The sequence below is a fragment of the Netta rufina genome (genome assembly GCF_964035555.1).
Source record: "Netta rufina genome assembly, chromosome: 3".
In the NCBI taxonomy this organism is placed as follows: domain Eukaryota; kingdom Metazoa; phylum Chordata; class Aves; order Anseriformes; family Anatidae; genus Netta; species Netta rufina.
This window is the reverse complement of record NC_140125.1, coordinates 59,136,945-59,154,026: the sequence shown is the minus strand read 5'-3', so window position 1 is coordinate 59,154,026 and position 17,082 is coordinate 59,136,945.

Genomic DNA, 17,082 nt, shown 5'->3' with positions numbered 1-17,082 from the left:
TAGACTGAGATAGAGAATTAATGGCAAAGGATACTAATAGTGAGTAAACAAGTGCTAAAGATATAGAAGGTTCAGTCAGGATTTTGAGTAGAAACATAATCACAATAACTTGGGTGAAGATGTATTTGAAATGTAAAAGTTTTTTCGCATGTGGCTTCCTACAAGGACCAAAAATCACCATGAAGGTAAATTCAGAGGTTGTAATCTGAGAGACATATCCACTCCTCTGTCTGTTGTTTTTTGTGGGGAGTGAACAGAAAATAGCATCTGCCTACTTGTGTGTAGGTTTTGCATATGGCAAAACACCTGCACATAACAGAGATGGGTAGCCTATTCTGGGAAACAAACAAACAAACAAACATTGAAGGGTCTTTATGCTTTTTCCTTGGTATTCCTAATTTTTTTAGACATTATTTATGGGAAATAAAGCAAAAGGACTTAAGTTTATTTGAATGTACATCACTAGATTTTATCCATCCTCACTTTGGAAGGGTTAAACTCAACTTGCCTTCCTTGAACTTGACCAGAAAAGAAAGCTGGAGAGTAGAAACAACCTCATAAAAGGGTATCCCACCTTCCAAAGAGAGGGTAAGATCTCCTGCTCCAGAACCTGCTCTTGAAGTAGAAAGTGGGCTTCTTGCATCATCCTTTCCCCATCTAGTCTGAGCACTCAATTTCTAGTTAGGTGCTGGTGCAGCTTACAGAAGGGGAGTACATGTCCTCTCTTCCTTGGCCTCAGCCCTTTACTAAGACTGAAAGATGACAGACTGACATCTGAAAGATGGAATATCTTCAGAAATAAATGAAATAGGCCTTCAGTTCTGGGGTATAAAGGTGAATACCCTAACCTTGGATAACCTTGGTGGCTGACATTTAATTGCCATTATTAGTACTGTTTTTGACCTTTTCGCCTTTACTGTGGCACCTGAGCAGAATGGGTTACATTCGCTGCTCAAGCCTAAATCTCAAGAATCACTGAAGAATTTATGAGGTCTGTTAGGTATGAATTTTAGATGCCAATAGTAATTCTTAGAAATATCTGGAAGCCAATGGGTTGTGCTTTGTCTTGTTTACAAGATTACTATAGGAAACTAGAATGATTCATCTCTGGTCCTCCTGTAACTGCTGATAATAGGGAGAATGGGAGAGATATTCTGGATTATTTGTAATTTGAAAAATAACCCTCAAAATAGCCCTAATAATCCTTTTTGTTTATCTGCAAGCCACATGAAAAATAATATTAATTATTGACTTGAAAACTATTGCTTAATAAATAGAGAAGTGACATAAAAATCAATTAGTTTCAAATCCTTAGAAATGAACCTGAACTAGAGACTTCAACATACTGCATGAAAATAATTTTCATTTTTCAACCAGCTGTAATGCTAAGCAATTAAAATCTTTAATAACAACTTGTTCAAATAAAAAATAGTTAATTTTAGTCAATGTCTTGTTGACCTGAAAATCAGTAATGGCCTGATTTTCAGAAGTATTACCAGCTGTAGGTATTCAGAAATTCTGAATGTCAGATAATGTTTTTCATATCTAATATTTACATCCAAGTAGAAAAATGTAAATCTTTGTGATTCTCTGCTGTCTTTTTTTTTCTTTCTTTCTTTTTTTTTTTTCTGTTTCCTCTGAAAAACTGAATAATAGCCATTTAAAAATATTTTGAAATTCTTCGATAAAATGCACCATATGAATGCAAATTATAACACTTTCAACATGCTGGCTTTCAGTTTATTCTTTTCTGTGTGGGAGTTATTATATCTGATTTTCTTTAGAAAGTCATAATTTTATTAATACAATAAAAATGAACTAAATAGAAGGAATATTCAAGATCTGATTCTGTTCTGTGACAGCAGGGACATTTTCACAGCGAGGAAATCCATATTAAATTACCACTTTAAATCTCTTTGTGTATGTTTTTCCTTTATCTTGAGGATCTGTAAACTGCTGCTAGAGGCTCACAAGACATGATTCCTGGAATCAATAATTATATCTCTGCTGAGTGTTTTCCTGGGTATAAGGCAAAGTCTGGTGACTATCCTTGAGCTCACTGTTTACCAACTCGAAATCTCAAACCTAAACTGCATTTGTGGATGTGTCATTACCCCAGCAGTCACTTTCCAGAATAGCCAAGGTGAGAGGGAGCTCATATCTTTATGCTGTGTGAACAGGTTATGAGAGAAGGGTTTTCAGAATTGTTAGCTGTTGACTACCATCTAAAACTGGTAGTAACCATGTGAGCCATGCAGTTGGTCTATTTCAACTCAAACAAAAAAGGTAATTTTATTTAGGATTTAATTTGTTTGTCCTCAGGTGAATATATAAAGAAGACTCTTCACATTTTTAGCACTTATATTATCTACTTACGGAGACATATATCCTGTATTTGTGCTTGCCTATGTCTTAATTTGGGCAAAATGATGGGTTCAGTGAATCAAAGGCTGATGCCCAAGATTACAGATGCAGAGTGGATAGTCAAGTATATTGAATCTTGAAGAGATCTTGAAGCTGTTTATATGGTTTGAGACAGCTTAATTCAAACATTGTTAATAGATACAAAACAAAGAATGCTCTTACCATTACCATTCTTTAATGCTTCCTCTCTGCTACTTTTTTTTTTTTTTTTAATTTCCCCCTCTCCCATTTTTTTTTTCTTCATTGTCACTTCTGCTGTAAAATCTTGGGTGGATTTCTGTGTCTCCAGAATCTTTTTATGTACTTTGTTGTTGTTGTTTTGTATTGTTCTCACTTTCCTTTTGTCTTTGTTCTTGGTTTCTGACACCGTTCCTATTATCAAGGTAAGGAACAGAGAAAGAAAAATCCCACCTACACCACAGAATTTTGCACATCTCTCTCCTAAAAGCAATGGCCAGAGAGAGAATACCAGGTTAAATGTAACCTCATAGCATGACCATTGTACTCAGCATTTCCACACTGTGCCTAGATCTTGCCCCAAGTGACTTGACTCAAGTTAATCAATGGGTTTGTGGTAGGATGTAGGATTTGCCTAAGATGAGTGCTAGCACTGAAAAAGATAAGCAGCTCAAGAGACCCATAACGGGATACAAACACTGAAGTGCTGCCAATCTTTTCACAATGGGCACCAACAAAATTTTTTCCCACTGCCTTGTGACAGAATTCATATCAGCCTCATACACTTGCAGAGGGGTGTCAAGGGACTGGCAAATGTATTCCTTGGTTTTGAAAGGAAACAAAAATGCTCCTTAATAAACAATGAAAGAGGCAGCACCACTTGAAAAACTACTACTAAGAATGCTTCTGTTTTGTGTTGTATTCTATTTATATCATTTGATTGAGAAAGAAGCTGAAGATATTTTAAGAAACAACTGATGATAAAATCTGCTGTTGGTCAGAGTAAAGATGATCTATATGTGCTCCATGTGTAAAAATCAGCCTGATGATTCTGATTTAGCAATAACTAGAAGGGCAGTGAAATAATAAATAAATAAATAAATAAAAATAATAATAATAACAACAACAATAAAGTTGGGAAAAGTAACCCTAGCCATCCTTTTAATTTTGACATTTGTGTTAAGCAATTTCCTATCTGCACAGAGGTCCTTATATGTTATGTTATTATATTCTATATTCCTTATATTCTGTTATGATTTTGGAATCAGTGACAAAGTACTGTCAAGAACAGCTAGGTCAGTGAATCAGAAAATCAGCTGTAGAAAGTTTCCTTTCTACACCAACAGATGGACCTATAATAAATGTTTTAGAGGGAGCCACTAGAAAGTTCATCCTCTCTTCTCCTCTGTCAAACTCTTCAGACTGTCTTTTGTCTCCCACACTATCATAAACTAAAGGATTTAGGCAAAATGCTGCAAGAAAAGAATGATCAAAGTTTAGGAGAGAGCAGAACTGTTTCTGTCTTATCACCTTTTGGAGTATTTTATATGAACAATACAATGGACATTATGTTTTTTTATGTATTCTCAATATTCATTTATTTCTGCACACTGATACCTCACTACTGTGCCTTGCACTGCAAGAACAGAACAAAAATGCCTTACTGTATTTAAGTTCAAAGTGTGAGATGAGATACAAATTTGTGTCTCCATAATGACAGCTGAAATTTTAGTGATCAGTATAATAAATAGTGTGCACAATATCCCAGCTGCTTCGTTAAGCAAGCGTATTGCAGAGATTAGGAGAAAAATGTCAAGAAAAAGTTTCAGAAAGGTACAGTACTTTTTATTATTTATTTATTTATTTATTTATTTATTATTATTATTTTTTTTTCCTGGAGAATTTAGCCAAGAATCCTGTCCATTTAAGGGGGAATAAATGGGCCTGTGACAGAACCCATCCTATCTTTACAGTCACTTACAGCTGGCTTTTACTAGCCAGGACTGATAGACAATAGCATATTGGGGGCACTTTGCTGTTGCTTGTCCAGATGGTATTTGTTTTAATAATCCATCAAAATCTCCGGCAATGCCAATCCAAAGCTTTTCAACAGCAACTTTCTGTTTTAAGATATAGTCCTATTCTTAGATTTTTCTTTTCAGCTCCTATAGTTAACAGCTCCTGAATGGTGCTGACAAGGAAGTTTTTCTTGTGAAACTTCAGAGATATTTTGACTGTTGCTCTGAATTTCTGGGAAATCTGAATGCTCTTCACAGCACCAATGCTACATTAAAAAATATACTGCTCAACAAGTATTCAGGAAGGAATGAAAAAATTTACTTAACTAGAAAAGAATGTAGCTGGCCTGACTTTTGTAGTACATTATACCTCATAGTTCAGGCATTTTGTTTTCCTTACAAGGTATTACAGGCAACACCATAAATGCAAGTCAGAGCTGCAGTAGCAGAACACAACATAGAAAAACAGCTGATTTAATGAGGTAGGAATTTAACACAATACTTTATTCATAGCATTTGAGTGTTGAAGGACAGCTGGTGTCAGCATTATTTCCCTCTGGCTCTATTAAAACAGATTTGCATATTATCTTAAAGTTTTCTGCCCTAATCTCATCTTTTGCTTCTAGGTAGTACTTTGCTGGAATCTTTTTTCCCTTTGCCTTTCTAAAGTACATGCTGAGTTATGAGTTCATGGGTCAAATATACACATATATATATATGTTGCTCAGTGCACCAAAGAAGAGATCAACAGTCAACCGAATGTCATGTTAGGGGCTTAGACATTAATATAACACAATGTGTTATATGAAGTAGATGTTCACTGTTCCTTGCTTCATGTGTAGACAGAGTTCAGAGACTTCTTTCCTTGCAGGGATTCCTACATAAGGCACTCCTAAAGCCAGAAAAAATATTCCAAGAAAAAATTTTCCTTGTAGAGAACTGAAGAACAAACCCAGAACCTCCAATGAATGAGTTCTTAGCCATTTTGACTGAAATAAAAATCAGTCACTGCAAGCAGGTCAAAGTTCCTCACAGTCTGCTGAAGACAAAAGACTTACATTCACTAGATTTGATTTCAGCCAGGAACTGGATGATTCACTACTCATTGGAAATTTTACAATCTTATTGTTGTGACACAGGAAGTCAAAGTGGATTTCTCCTTATTCTATATTGACTACCCCTGACAAATCCCTGCTGTGGCCAATTCTTCATGGGTAGGTATTTTCAAAACACCATTTCAACCTGAGAAAGTGTGTGAAGCTGTCAGACTATCAGGAAAAATTGCATGATTATTTCTCCTTGCATACTGTGGTCCTAGTTTCATTGTATCTTTATGTCTTCCCTCTCAACAGTACTAATTCACCTGGCTTTGTTATGGGAGATTAATAAAAAAGTCTGATTCTAGTACATTTTCTGGGTGCAAAATTCTCAGCAAAATAGTTCCTAGTGTATGAAATCTGTTCTGGTAACTGAATTCCTTTCTGTCAAAGCAAAATGAAATCTCTAGAAATTCCTTCATGATTTGCCTTTGTAAAAATCCCCATCTTCCCCTTACAGGCCTCAGTAGAGAAGCTGCAATTACTGTGCTCTTACTCTGTCTTTATTCCCTCACACAATTTTTTTGTATTCTGAAGTATTTGTCTAGCTTGTTGCTTCAACTGTTGGACTTTCATTGTCTGCTGTTATAGAATAAGCAGTCTAATCCAATCCTCAATCCAAAAGTTGAAGGACTATGAAACACTGCTTGTCTAATGAACTTAGATTGAGATATACTAGGATAGACAAAGTCACTGTCCAGATGTTTCTGAAGAGGAATTTCCCCCCCCCCCCCCCCCCCCTTTTTTTTTTCCTTGATTGAATCAAATCACCTTTATTGTAACTTTGTGATTGTTTCCTTGCTTCTTGATTCCATGTTCCAGAAGGGATGAGCAGAAAATATAATTGTGCCATGAAGAGAAGTGAGTGGGTTACAAGTGGCTACAGTGAAAATGCTTGCCATTGCCAAGAACAGAAAAAAAAGAAAAAACAAAACACACACACACACAAACAAACAAACAAACAAAAAAACACACACACACAAAAGCAACGGGTTTGAGGATACGATCAACTCCTGCTAGGCCAGAAGACTAACAGTTTGCCAGCACATCTCCTAAAAACATTACAAATGGATGAGTAAGTGTGATGAGGCTGAGGAGATGATAAATAACACTTTAAAATTATCTCAGTACAAATTAGAAGGGCTGGGACACACTGAAGAAGTCACTTTTAGTCTTATAATCTTCAAATATTGAACTACTTCATATTCATATGTATAAATATTAGAATCCTTGACAACTATCTCATCACTACCAGAACTGTGATACAGAGATTTATTTTCTAACATGTATAGGATCCTGCTCAGGAGAAATGGATTACAACAGAGTTCAAAAACATTTGTTTAAACATTGATAATGACTTTCTCTGTTATCCTTTTTATGCTCATATATATTATTTGTAAAATTTAACATTTCAACATATACATATCTGAATGAAAATATGACTGTAACCATATAGGTTATATGACTATACTTGATGTGGATTTTGAAGGCCTAATGCAGTTCTTGGATTGGTTGCTTGCTTCTAATATGAAGTCTGAAAAGTCATTTCAGATTTTTTAGCCTCATTTCTCCATCTGTAGAAAGAGGTGATTATGTTCAGTTTTCATCTATCTTTTCTCACTAGTTTAATTAAAAATCCTATTGGGCTGTGACCTTCTTTACAGGCATTCCCCAAATTTAGGACCCTGAACAGTACTGGGATTTCTAAAATCTGTCACAGCATGACTAATGGTCTGGAGAATGTCCTTCAACAAGTGTATCCAAACAGCAGTATTCATACTCCAATTAGTTTTTTTTTTCTCAACCCTTTCTTGCTGAGGTTGCCTCCCATAGTTTCCATACTCAAAGAGCAAGTAATAGTACATAACTTGGTATTAAATAAAACAAACAAATAAACACAAACAAAACAAAACAATAAAAACAAAACACAATTCCTGAATCAAACACAGTCAGTCACCTCACTGATACCCCCCTGCCCCCAAAAAGAAAAAAAAAAAAAAAAAGGAAAAGAAATGAACAAAGTAAAAGTTGGCCTGAGTAGTTTGAATTCTAGCCTTACTGCTTACTGAAGGGCAGAATTCCCTTTGATTTTGATGGAGTGAGGATTTTGCACTTTGTGAATGACTTTGTGAACTAAGAAAAGAGCTGAGACTAGGATTTTCAAAGGTACCTGAGGAGATTAGGCACTTCTGGGATGCCTTGAAAATCCCAGCATAAATCAGTGTCATTGTTGCAGCAAATGACTCAGCCACTCAGATTTGATTCTGACTTTCTGTGTGTAGTGAACCAGATGGATTTGAATTGGTATCCTAAAGAGGAAAACCCAGCTTCCATTTAGCTGTCATTTGAGTCATCTAGACTTACAATATAGAGAATAATTGTTTTGGTAATCCTTTTGTAGTATCTGGAAATTAGTTATCCAAAAATTATGTATTTTAATTTATTTTCAAAACATTAAATATTAAAAGTGCTGGCACATGACCTCTGGATGTAGTTAATATAAGATGTGATAAAGCAGGCATATAATTAAATATCCTTTCCAAAAATAGAATACTGAGGGAAGCAATCATTAAGTAAAATTATATTACTGAAAGGGAAAACATTATGATGACAGTCAGTCATCATTGCGAACAGCAGCACAACAAGGTTCCTTCCTATGCCTGTGGATATCTATTTATAGTATAATGACATGAGCTGTCACGACCACATGACATCTCTTACAGTATCTGAACTTGTGCATATCTGTATCTGGAAAAAGGACACAACAGACAATATTTACATTCAACTGAAAGTGTGTGGAAAAATAAAATCTTCAGTGAGCAAGAGAGCAGTCTTTATTTACTACTTTGTTTAAAGAGGTGGATTTTTAACAGTTTCACCTGTGTTATCAAGACCCTTTGTTTCTTTTACAAGAGAAATAGTTATCTCATTGGAAGTTACGGAGAAAATACAGACTATGCCAGCATGAACTGGCAGAAAACAATGAACTCTACCAGGAATTTGAATTTAATGTTGTTTGGTTTAAATTCATAACTTTCAAAGGGGGTATCTGTTATTTTAATGCAATTTGCTTTAATAAGAATCATGTTATTAAATTACCTCATTATTCTAACAAAGTAGGAAAATAATTGATCATATGGTGGAGAAGAGGGATGGTTGCCAGATCTTGTTTCTTAAATTCAATCCATTTTCAACCATTCTATTCTATACAGATATCATCCTCGGGAGCAAAAATTCTGACTGATCTGAGTTTGGTTGCAAGGAAGAAGACTGAACTTTTGGGGAACAATCATGAAAACTGGTTTGATTTTTGCTTCATCTGTGGGGTGGAGGAGGGCCAAATAGGCAGGTAGTGAGTGAGGAAAAAGGAATGATGTCCTTGACACTGAAGTCAGAATTATCATATCCTATATTATTTAAGGAAAAATATGCGTGCACTTTTTTCTGATGTTGCTCCAAAGAAATGGAAAGAATGCCACTTCAGACTATCTGACATAATAGTGCCAACAGAATTAATGGAGTAAAGGTGAGGGGCAGACTATGTAACCCTTTCATTTTTGTTCTTATTTCTGAATTTCATGGAATTAGACTGCTCTGCATGCTAGTGGATGTGGGCTCTGGGAGGAAGGCTTCTGAAGACACATGCTGTTTACTGTTTTCCTACTGGGGAAAGGATGCATAATCTAATATATATTAGTATAGTACCCATCTTTTCTGGCATTTACTGTCTGTATACTCTGTTGATAAGTTGACTTCTGGGGATTCTTTGTCTCTAGAAAATAAGCTAATAATATTCACAAGTACATTTCCTTTTTGCTATTTATCAGGTATGCAGCATAATCCTCAGCATTTTAATCCCAACAAAAGGAAAACATGCTGTTTCTTTGTAAATATTGTTGTCACTTAAAATTAGCACATGAGTAAATAATATCAGAGTAAAAGTGTAGCACCAACACATCTAAGCACCTTTTTGGAGAAGATTTTTTCTAATGATAGATCTGAATAATTCTAGGAAAGATTCTGGTCCTAGTCCAGATCTTTTATGGTCTTCATTCTCAGATAAATAAACCCAAGACAAAGTAGTAATAATAATAAATATTGCGTTAGACTTCCTGGAAGACTATATGATCTGTTTTGGGTTCCCTCTCCTCTCCTCTCCTCTCCTCTCCTCTCCTCTCCTCTCCTCTCCTCTCCTCTCCTCTCCTCTCCTCTCCTCTCCTCTCCTCTCCTCTCCTCTCCTCTCCTCTCCTCTCCGCTCCGCTCCGCTCCGCTCCGCTCCGCTCCGCTCCTCACTTCTGCAGTGAACTGAAATTCAGAATTGAAGAGTACTTGTTTTTTTTTTGACTAAAATGTGTAAACAGATCTTAATGAAACTTTTAAGTAGAGAAATATGACAAGTCTTGAATGAATGACAGATTTCATAAAATGATGTAATTGAGTCTGAACCAGTGTCCTTATCTCCCAGGGTACCTGAGCTCCAGAAGTCAAAGGAATTAAAAATAATAGTTTCTTGAACCTTTCTATTGCTCAACAAAAGAAAATAGAGGCTTGTGAAGAGAATGCATCTCTTAAAATGGTAAGCAATTGCAGACTGTCTTTCGAATATGTTAAACATAGCATTTTCATCTCCATATTTTCTACTTTTTCCAGAAAATCTGTGAGTAAAAGATTCCCAAAAGACGTTTTATTTTCCCAGTTAAATATTTTGAAAATAAATTCACCATACAGGAAAAATTATTAATCTTGTTTATAAACTGTTGAATTGATTTTAAGAAACTGTAGTAAAAATAGTTTTATCTCAGAAAAAAAAAAAAGCAGAAGTCTTTATACATTTGTTGAAGAACATAGCCTCTGCAAACTTCTCTTTTTAAGTTATAATGCATGCATTCCTTAAAACAAGCCTATACTAATAACACTCCAATAATATGAGTACAATACAGCAGCCCGGTATAAAGTTCTCACCTTCATACCTGAAATTATATAACACAAATTGTGCTCATATGTGAAGAATGCTCACGTACAAGTTTTAAATCATTTCAGATTTAAATCATTTCAGATTTTCAAATCATTACTTTAAGTCTTTGAAAGTTTTATATCAGGAAAGACAGCTCTCTATCATCTTCCCAAAGATACAATGCAGATAAGAAGGGATATTTTTTGTGTTTCTGGAAGAAAACTACCATCAACTGACTTAAAATATTTTTATTATCTTGTCTGACAGTATTCTGTTTGGATTCACCAGTTCATTATCAGTCTGGTAGTCTGGACTGTCTGAGGATGTGGATGACATGCATATATGAGGCGGAGAAAAAGTTATATTTCCTTCTCTGTAACTGAGAAAAATGGGTCAGGTTTCTCATCTTTCCTGCCTGTGGCTACATCTGATTTTGAGGGATTCTGCCACCTAAATATGGCCTGATTTTTCTCTTCAGTCATCAGGTCTCTGGCACCTGTGTATTCTTATTGCCATCGTATAGTGCGTATTAATTCTTTGTTCATCTTTAGCCAGGCAAGCAGAAATATAACATGAGTTCTTCGCTGCCCAAATGATCAAGGTCTCTTTTCTTTCTCTCTCTCTCTCTTTCTTTCTCTCCTTCCTTCCTTCCTTCCTTCCTTCCTTCCTTCCTTCCTTCCTTCCTTCCTTCCTTCCTTCCTTCCTTCCTTCCTCCTCTTCCTCCTCTTCCTCCTCTTCCTCTTCCTCTTCCTCTTCCTCTTCCTCCTCTCTTTTTGTTCCTATACAAATCAAATTTGAGACTTACTAATTTCACACACACATATACACACTATACTAAAAACTTTCATGTTCAGGATTCAGCTAGGATTTTAATGTTTTGGTTAAGCTCATTTGGATCTAAGTAACAGACTGTAAAGCAATGGAGTGGGAATACCTCACCTGCATTTACTTTTCTATAGTGTATCTGATCTTTTCTATACTGTATCTGACCTTAGGCTTGCTCTACTGTCACTGGGGAAAAGTAAGAAGCTGGTCTCTTTTTGATACTTGTTTTTTAAGTGGGATGAACTGTGCACCTGTTTTGATATTTGAATGGCTCCTACATCTTTTCCTGTTTTCTTCCATAGTCTGATATTTTCTCTGTACAGATACAACAACTTTAGCTGTAATGCTTGTAAAATGTGGGGTCTGTATCTTATCAGCTTGATATTTGCTAGAATGCCTGACAAACCTAGAATTAAATTTCTGCATTAAGTCAGTTAGGATTTGAAGTAAGACCTCTCCCACACAGATGAAAGCTCTACAATATGCCATATTTGGCAGAAATTTCATCCCAGGTTTAAGTTTCATTGAAATGTATATTTCTACAAAACATTTGAATGACATATTTGAGAAGGTTTTACTTATATTTCTAAGTCATTTAGTCATTGTTAGCCCTGATCTGTTTAGAATAAAGCCCCTGACCTTGCAGTTGCTTTGGAAACAAACTTACCTTTCTATTACTTCTTGAAGACTATCTTGTGGTCCTGTCATCTGACCACAAGTGTTATCATACAGTTATTATGAAATAGTTATCATACATTTATTATGAAACAAGGTAATCTGGTCACTGAAATACTAAGAAATAAAACAAAGATTAACAAAAACAAGGCAAGCCTGTGACTAGTTATTTCCATTTGATCTTTGGTACCTTAGGAGGGAAAAGTGTCAATATTTTTTCTTTGAATAAATATGAATATGAATATGAATAAATATGGAGTGGACAACAAGGACTTCAGCAAACTTTTATTAATTTCTATCACATGTGGCCCTGAGACATGGAATATATTTTAAATGCAGAAAGTAATACAAGGTGAGCAAATTTATTATTTTTTAAAGAAGATAAGATTGAACTGCAAACAGCTTCTCCTATGTAATCTAGTTTCTAATTTTCTCTGGAGAACAGTGGATACCAGAATAAAGATGTGATTTAGGCTATGAAAATTATGCTTAACTCTATTTTGATCAATCCCAAAGAAATATCTACTGCTCAGTGTTTCTTTCTAAAATCACTGTACTAAAGAACCCTAGAGCCTTGTGTTCCAGGAGGGATAAACTGATGACATCAGGAATGGTGTTGTAGATGTGTAATTGCCATCATGTTTTGTGTGTGACAACAAGGGGACAACTTCTCATATATTTAGTACTTCCCAAAATGCTGAAAGACCTATGAATTTTTAACACACCTCTTGCAATACCCAGCACAGCTCCTGGAAGCTGGTGCATAATATTGCCATACAAAGTTTATTAGATTTTTTTTTTCTTTTCTAAATTGACCTTACTAGTGATTCTGACCTATCTGAGCTTCTGAAACTTGTTGGAAATGGTACAGAGCCAATGGAAACCATGCTTGTTCTATCCTGTGGGCCTGGCAGATGGAAGCTTGGGAATGAAGTATGCAGTTCTCAACAAAATCACAAATTTGAAATGCAAAGGTATTGATTTAAATTCTTTCTATTCATTCAGTAAGATATACCACAAGATATATATATATATATATATATATATTTTTTTTTTAATTAACAAAACTATGTAGTTATATTTTCCCCTTCCCACACAATAAATTGTGTGAATGCCTCTACAAAGTTCATACTTAACAGAACATTCCATTCAGTTCATTTAATTCTTTTCTTGTCTGTTCACACTCCCTACACTTCCCTCAGGTTAGATACAATCAAATCATTCTGATTTTGATGACATATTGAGTTCAGGTTATCAGCCCCATCCACTAGCTGAAATGCTTATAACATCATCTGGATGGCTTGTTGGATCTCTTCTGTTCCCGACATCTGAAAGGAAATGAAGCCAGTTCTTATCTACTACAGGTGGAGTGGAACCTATTGAGTGCAACAACTGAATGCAAGCACTGCTCAGCAATAGCCAAGGCAATGTTGTGTTATCAACCTTTTTAATCACAAATCTGAAACACAGACCCTTTACATGCTGCTATGAAGAAAACTAACTCCTTCCCAGTCACAGCCAGTATACTTCCTCACAGGTGGACAAGGTGGACAAGGTGGGGTTCCAGTGAAGGTTGTTTCTCCACCTATCTTTTTTTTTTTTTTTTTTTTTTTTTGAATAGATATGACCACAGAGATTTCTTCTCCAGTTCTGCAAGGATAATAACTTATTTATTGGTGTACTGAGTTGTCACTGCTGCTACAAATATGCATAGTCGCTATTTGAGGGCTTAATTCTTCTATAACTATGCTTACTAGGGAAATGCATTATCTCCAAACAGATTTTCTTGGAATTGTATTTTGGTTTATTGTAAGGCACTAAATCACCACAGAATTTAGTATTCTCTACAAATATGCAATGCCTGTTAGGGTGAAGTGGCTACATGTTATAGTAAGAGAGGTAAAAATGTGTATATTCACAAGTGTTTCCAGTAGCTGCATATGATTGCTAAGCCTCAAGGTAAGGTTATCCACTGACAGAATTCAGATTGAAGTACAAAGAACTGATGAAGAGATGAATGAAGAATTTTGCAAGCTGATGGAGTTTTCTCCTACATTTGGCACTCTGTGCTGACCATTTAAAGTACATGTTGTACTGTTCTTTTTCATAAGCCATCCCTGCTTCATTTTGCTGTAGCACTCTGTTAAGCAAGTGCTTTAAGTTCTAATTAAACACCTATTACACTTTGCTAAATCAAGGCCACTGTCCATAGGACCTACTATTATGAGCTGCTCTAATAGTAAGCCACAGTTCCTTGCACATCAACTTATTTTTATCAAGGTATTATGCTGTTAACCTGGTCCAACTAGCTTGTTTTATAATAAGAATAGCTGTTGTTAACCTGGTCCAACTAGCTTGTTTTATAATAAGAATATGATAACTAGAGATCACTTGTGGTCAGATGACACATCCTAGTCCCTGAGTTATCAGTAGGTGAATTAACTATTCCCTGAAAAACAGCTTTATATTAACAGCTTGATATTAACAGAGCACCTGAGATGAGCAACAGAAGAGGCAGCAGTTCTGTTTGTGTATTTAGTTAAAAAACAGGTTCTAGTATATTCCTTTATCACTAACACTCATTAAAATACTTACCGGACAAAGTACCCTGCTCCAAGTCAGTAACCCTCTCTTTTACCCTCAGTTGTTTTAACCCAGCATGTGGAACACAGGTAATAGCAGTCAAGCCTGGAGCAATTATTTTCAACATGGTTTTAGTGTTTTGAGTTGCAATTTCAGTCTATGTCAGACCTGAAGGAAGGCTTGTCTGCTTGGAAGTCTGTCTGTTTTGCAAGATCAGCTGGCATAGGAAAAAAATACTACAATTCCTACAGTAACAGGTGTTGAAGTCTGACCTGTTGCATATCATAGGTCATTAAATTCCCCCAGATACCCTGTAACTGAGCGGAATAACATGTGTTTCAATTAAAGCATTCTTTATTACTATGCTTGGCAAAAGCATAACTTCCTGAAAGGTATTTGGTGTTCTTGAGACCTTAGGAGATCAAGAATCTATTAACTCCTTCAAGCATGTACCACTGGTTTGCTTCTTTACAGTTAAGAAAAGGTGGGCCTCCCCCCCCCCCCCCCCCTTTTTTTCATTCAAGTTGCCTGACTTCAGTTTCCAGTTCCTAGTTTTTGTTATGTCTCTGTTAGATTAGAGAGCCCTTGTATTTTCTCCCTGTGAAGGTACTTACATGTGGTAATCAAGTCACCTCTCAATCTTTTTGATAGCTACACAGATTGAGCTCTTTAAGTCACTTATGGCAAGGGTTGAGAGCACTGCTGTTAGCTCAAGTATTCGAGCCTGTTGTGGTCAAAAATTGCTAATTAATGTCATTAGAAATGGACATTTTTTTTTTCTCTCTCTTTTTTTTTTTTTTTTTTTTATTGAGTGAGTTAACATCACAAACAGCTCAGCTGATGAGTTTAACAGTGTGGACTGAAATACCTGTAAGCTGGTTATCTACATGTATAATTATGCATGAAGACAGCAGATGACACTTCTTTACTTTCAAGTGGGCTGTATAAGGGAAAGGGATTTGGTGAAAAGAATGAGAATTAGAAGCTCTACAGTGTCATTTTTCTTCTTCTTCTTCTTTTTTTTTTTCTTTTTTTTTTTCTTCTTCTTTTAATTCAAATGTTGTGTTCTGTCCTAACATTTCCTGTTCTCATTAATTTTTTAATACTGTTTTCTGATAAGACCAAACTGATGGTGTAATTACTAGGTCAAAATTGTAGGTCTCAAGCACCTTCTTCAAATAACCTCCTCTCAGCTTCCTTGCAAGTTAGAATATATTTAATATTGACAAGTTATTCAGATTTTCATGTTTATGCAGTTCAACAAAATAAATAAATAAATAGATAGATAGATAGATGAATAAATAAATCAATAATTTTGTGGTAAAACATCCAATGCCATATTCCACTGTAATGTGTTTGGTTTGATTTTATTTCTACAGTAATTAGCAAACTACCCTTAAGCTATCATTCATCATGAGCAAATCCTGGAGGAATTTATTTCTATTTGCAGTCTGAAAGCAAGACTAAATTATTATTTTCCTTAGGTTTGACTCTGTGACTGCCTTAAAGCAGAAACTAACTCACCTACGGTCAATCTGCTACAGTGGTTATGATTAACATCTTGTGGAAATACAGAAAGTCATACTTGAGCCTGTTTGTGCTGCACAATTTTCTCCTCCATGTTGAATATATTCATGTAGAGTCTATGGTATGGGAACAACTGTTCACATTGAAGCATGTTGATTCCTGAGTTCTAATCACTTGAATTCACAAAGTCAAAATTTGTACTGTTACCAGACTCATATCTGGAAGATTTCTCCTTTTCCTCAAGTCCATTGTTATTATCTGTCAGCACTAACCTTTTCATTGTCAGTATTGTCAAATCTGACAACATCCAAAGCAGGGAAAGAAGTGGACAAAGAATTTGAATGAAATATCTTCACATTCGCTGTTGGTTACTCATCACATTGTCAGTTACACATCACATTCAGTATTTCAGTCTTGTGACAAGGTTTCAATTCATATTGGAAATACATTGAAAACAGAAACTTTTGAATGATTGTATGGCTTTTGAACAATTGAAGTGCAGTTCTGCCTAATGCAGAACATGATCTGTATGGATATGCTACACACAGCTTTATTCTGCATATGTGTGACAATAGCATGCAGCAAAATTCTGGGCAGGATTACAGTATCAAACTGTGCTGATGATATTCACTTGCTTTTTAGCTGACTTCCCTGCAGGGGGGTAGTGGGATGTTGAAAACACTCTATGTTTTATTGCTAATATCAAATTCAAACCAGAATTAATGTCAATAATGAACTTTAGATTGTGGTGACTTAATGATAAAGAATAAATTTTTACTCTCAAATGAGTTTGAGTTTGAGAGGATGAAATTTTTATGCTATTTTCATCATCTAAGCTACATAAAATAGAGACTGATCTTTGTGTGCTTTTGTGTGTTCATGTTGAGATAGCTTTTCACCCTGTGAGTTAGAGAGCAGAGTTGTGGGCTGAAGACATAGTGTTCACCTGGAGCTGTCATCAGCTCAGCCACATGGCTGCTGGGAGGTAGGGTGCTGGGAGGGTTCTGTCTTCTGCAGAAAA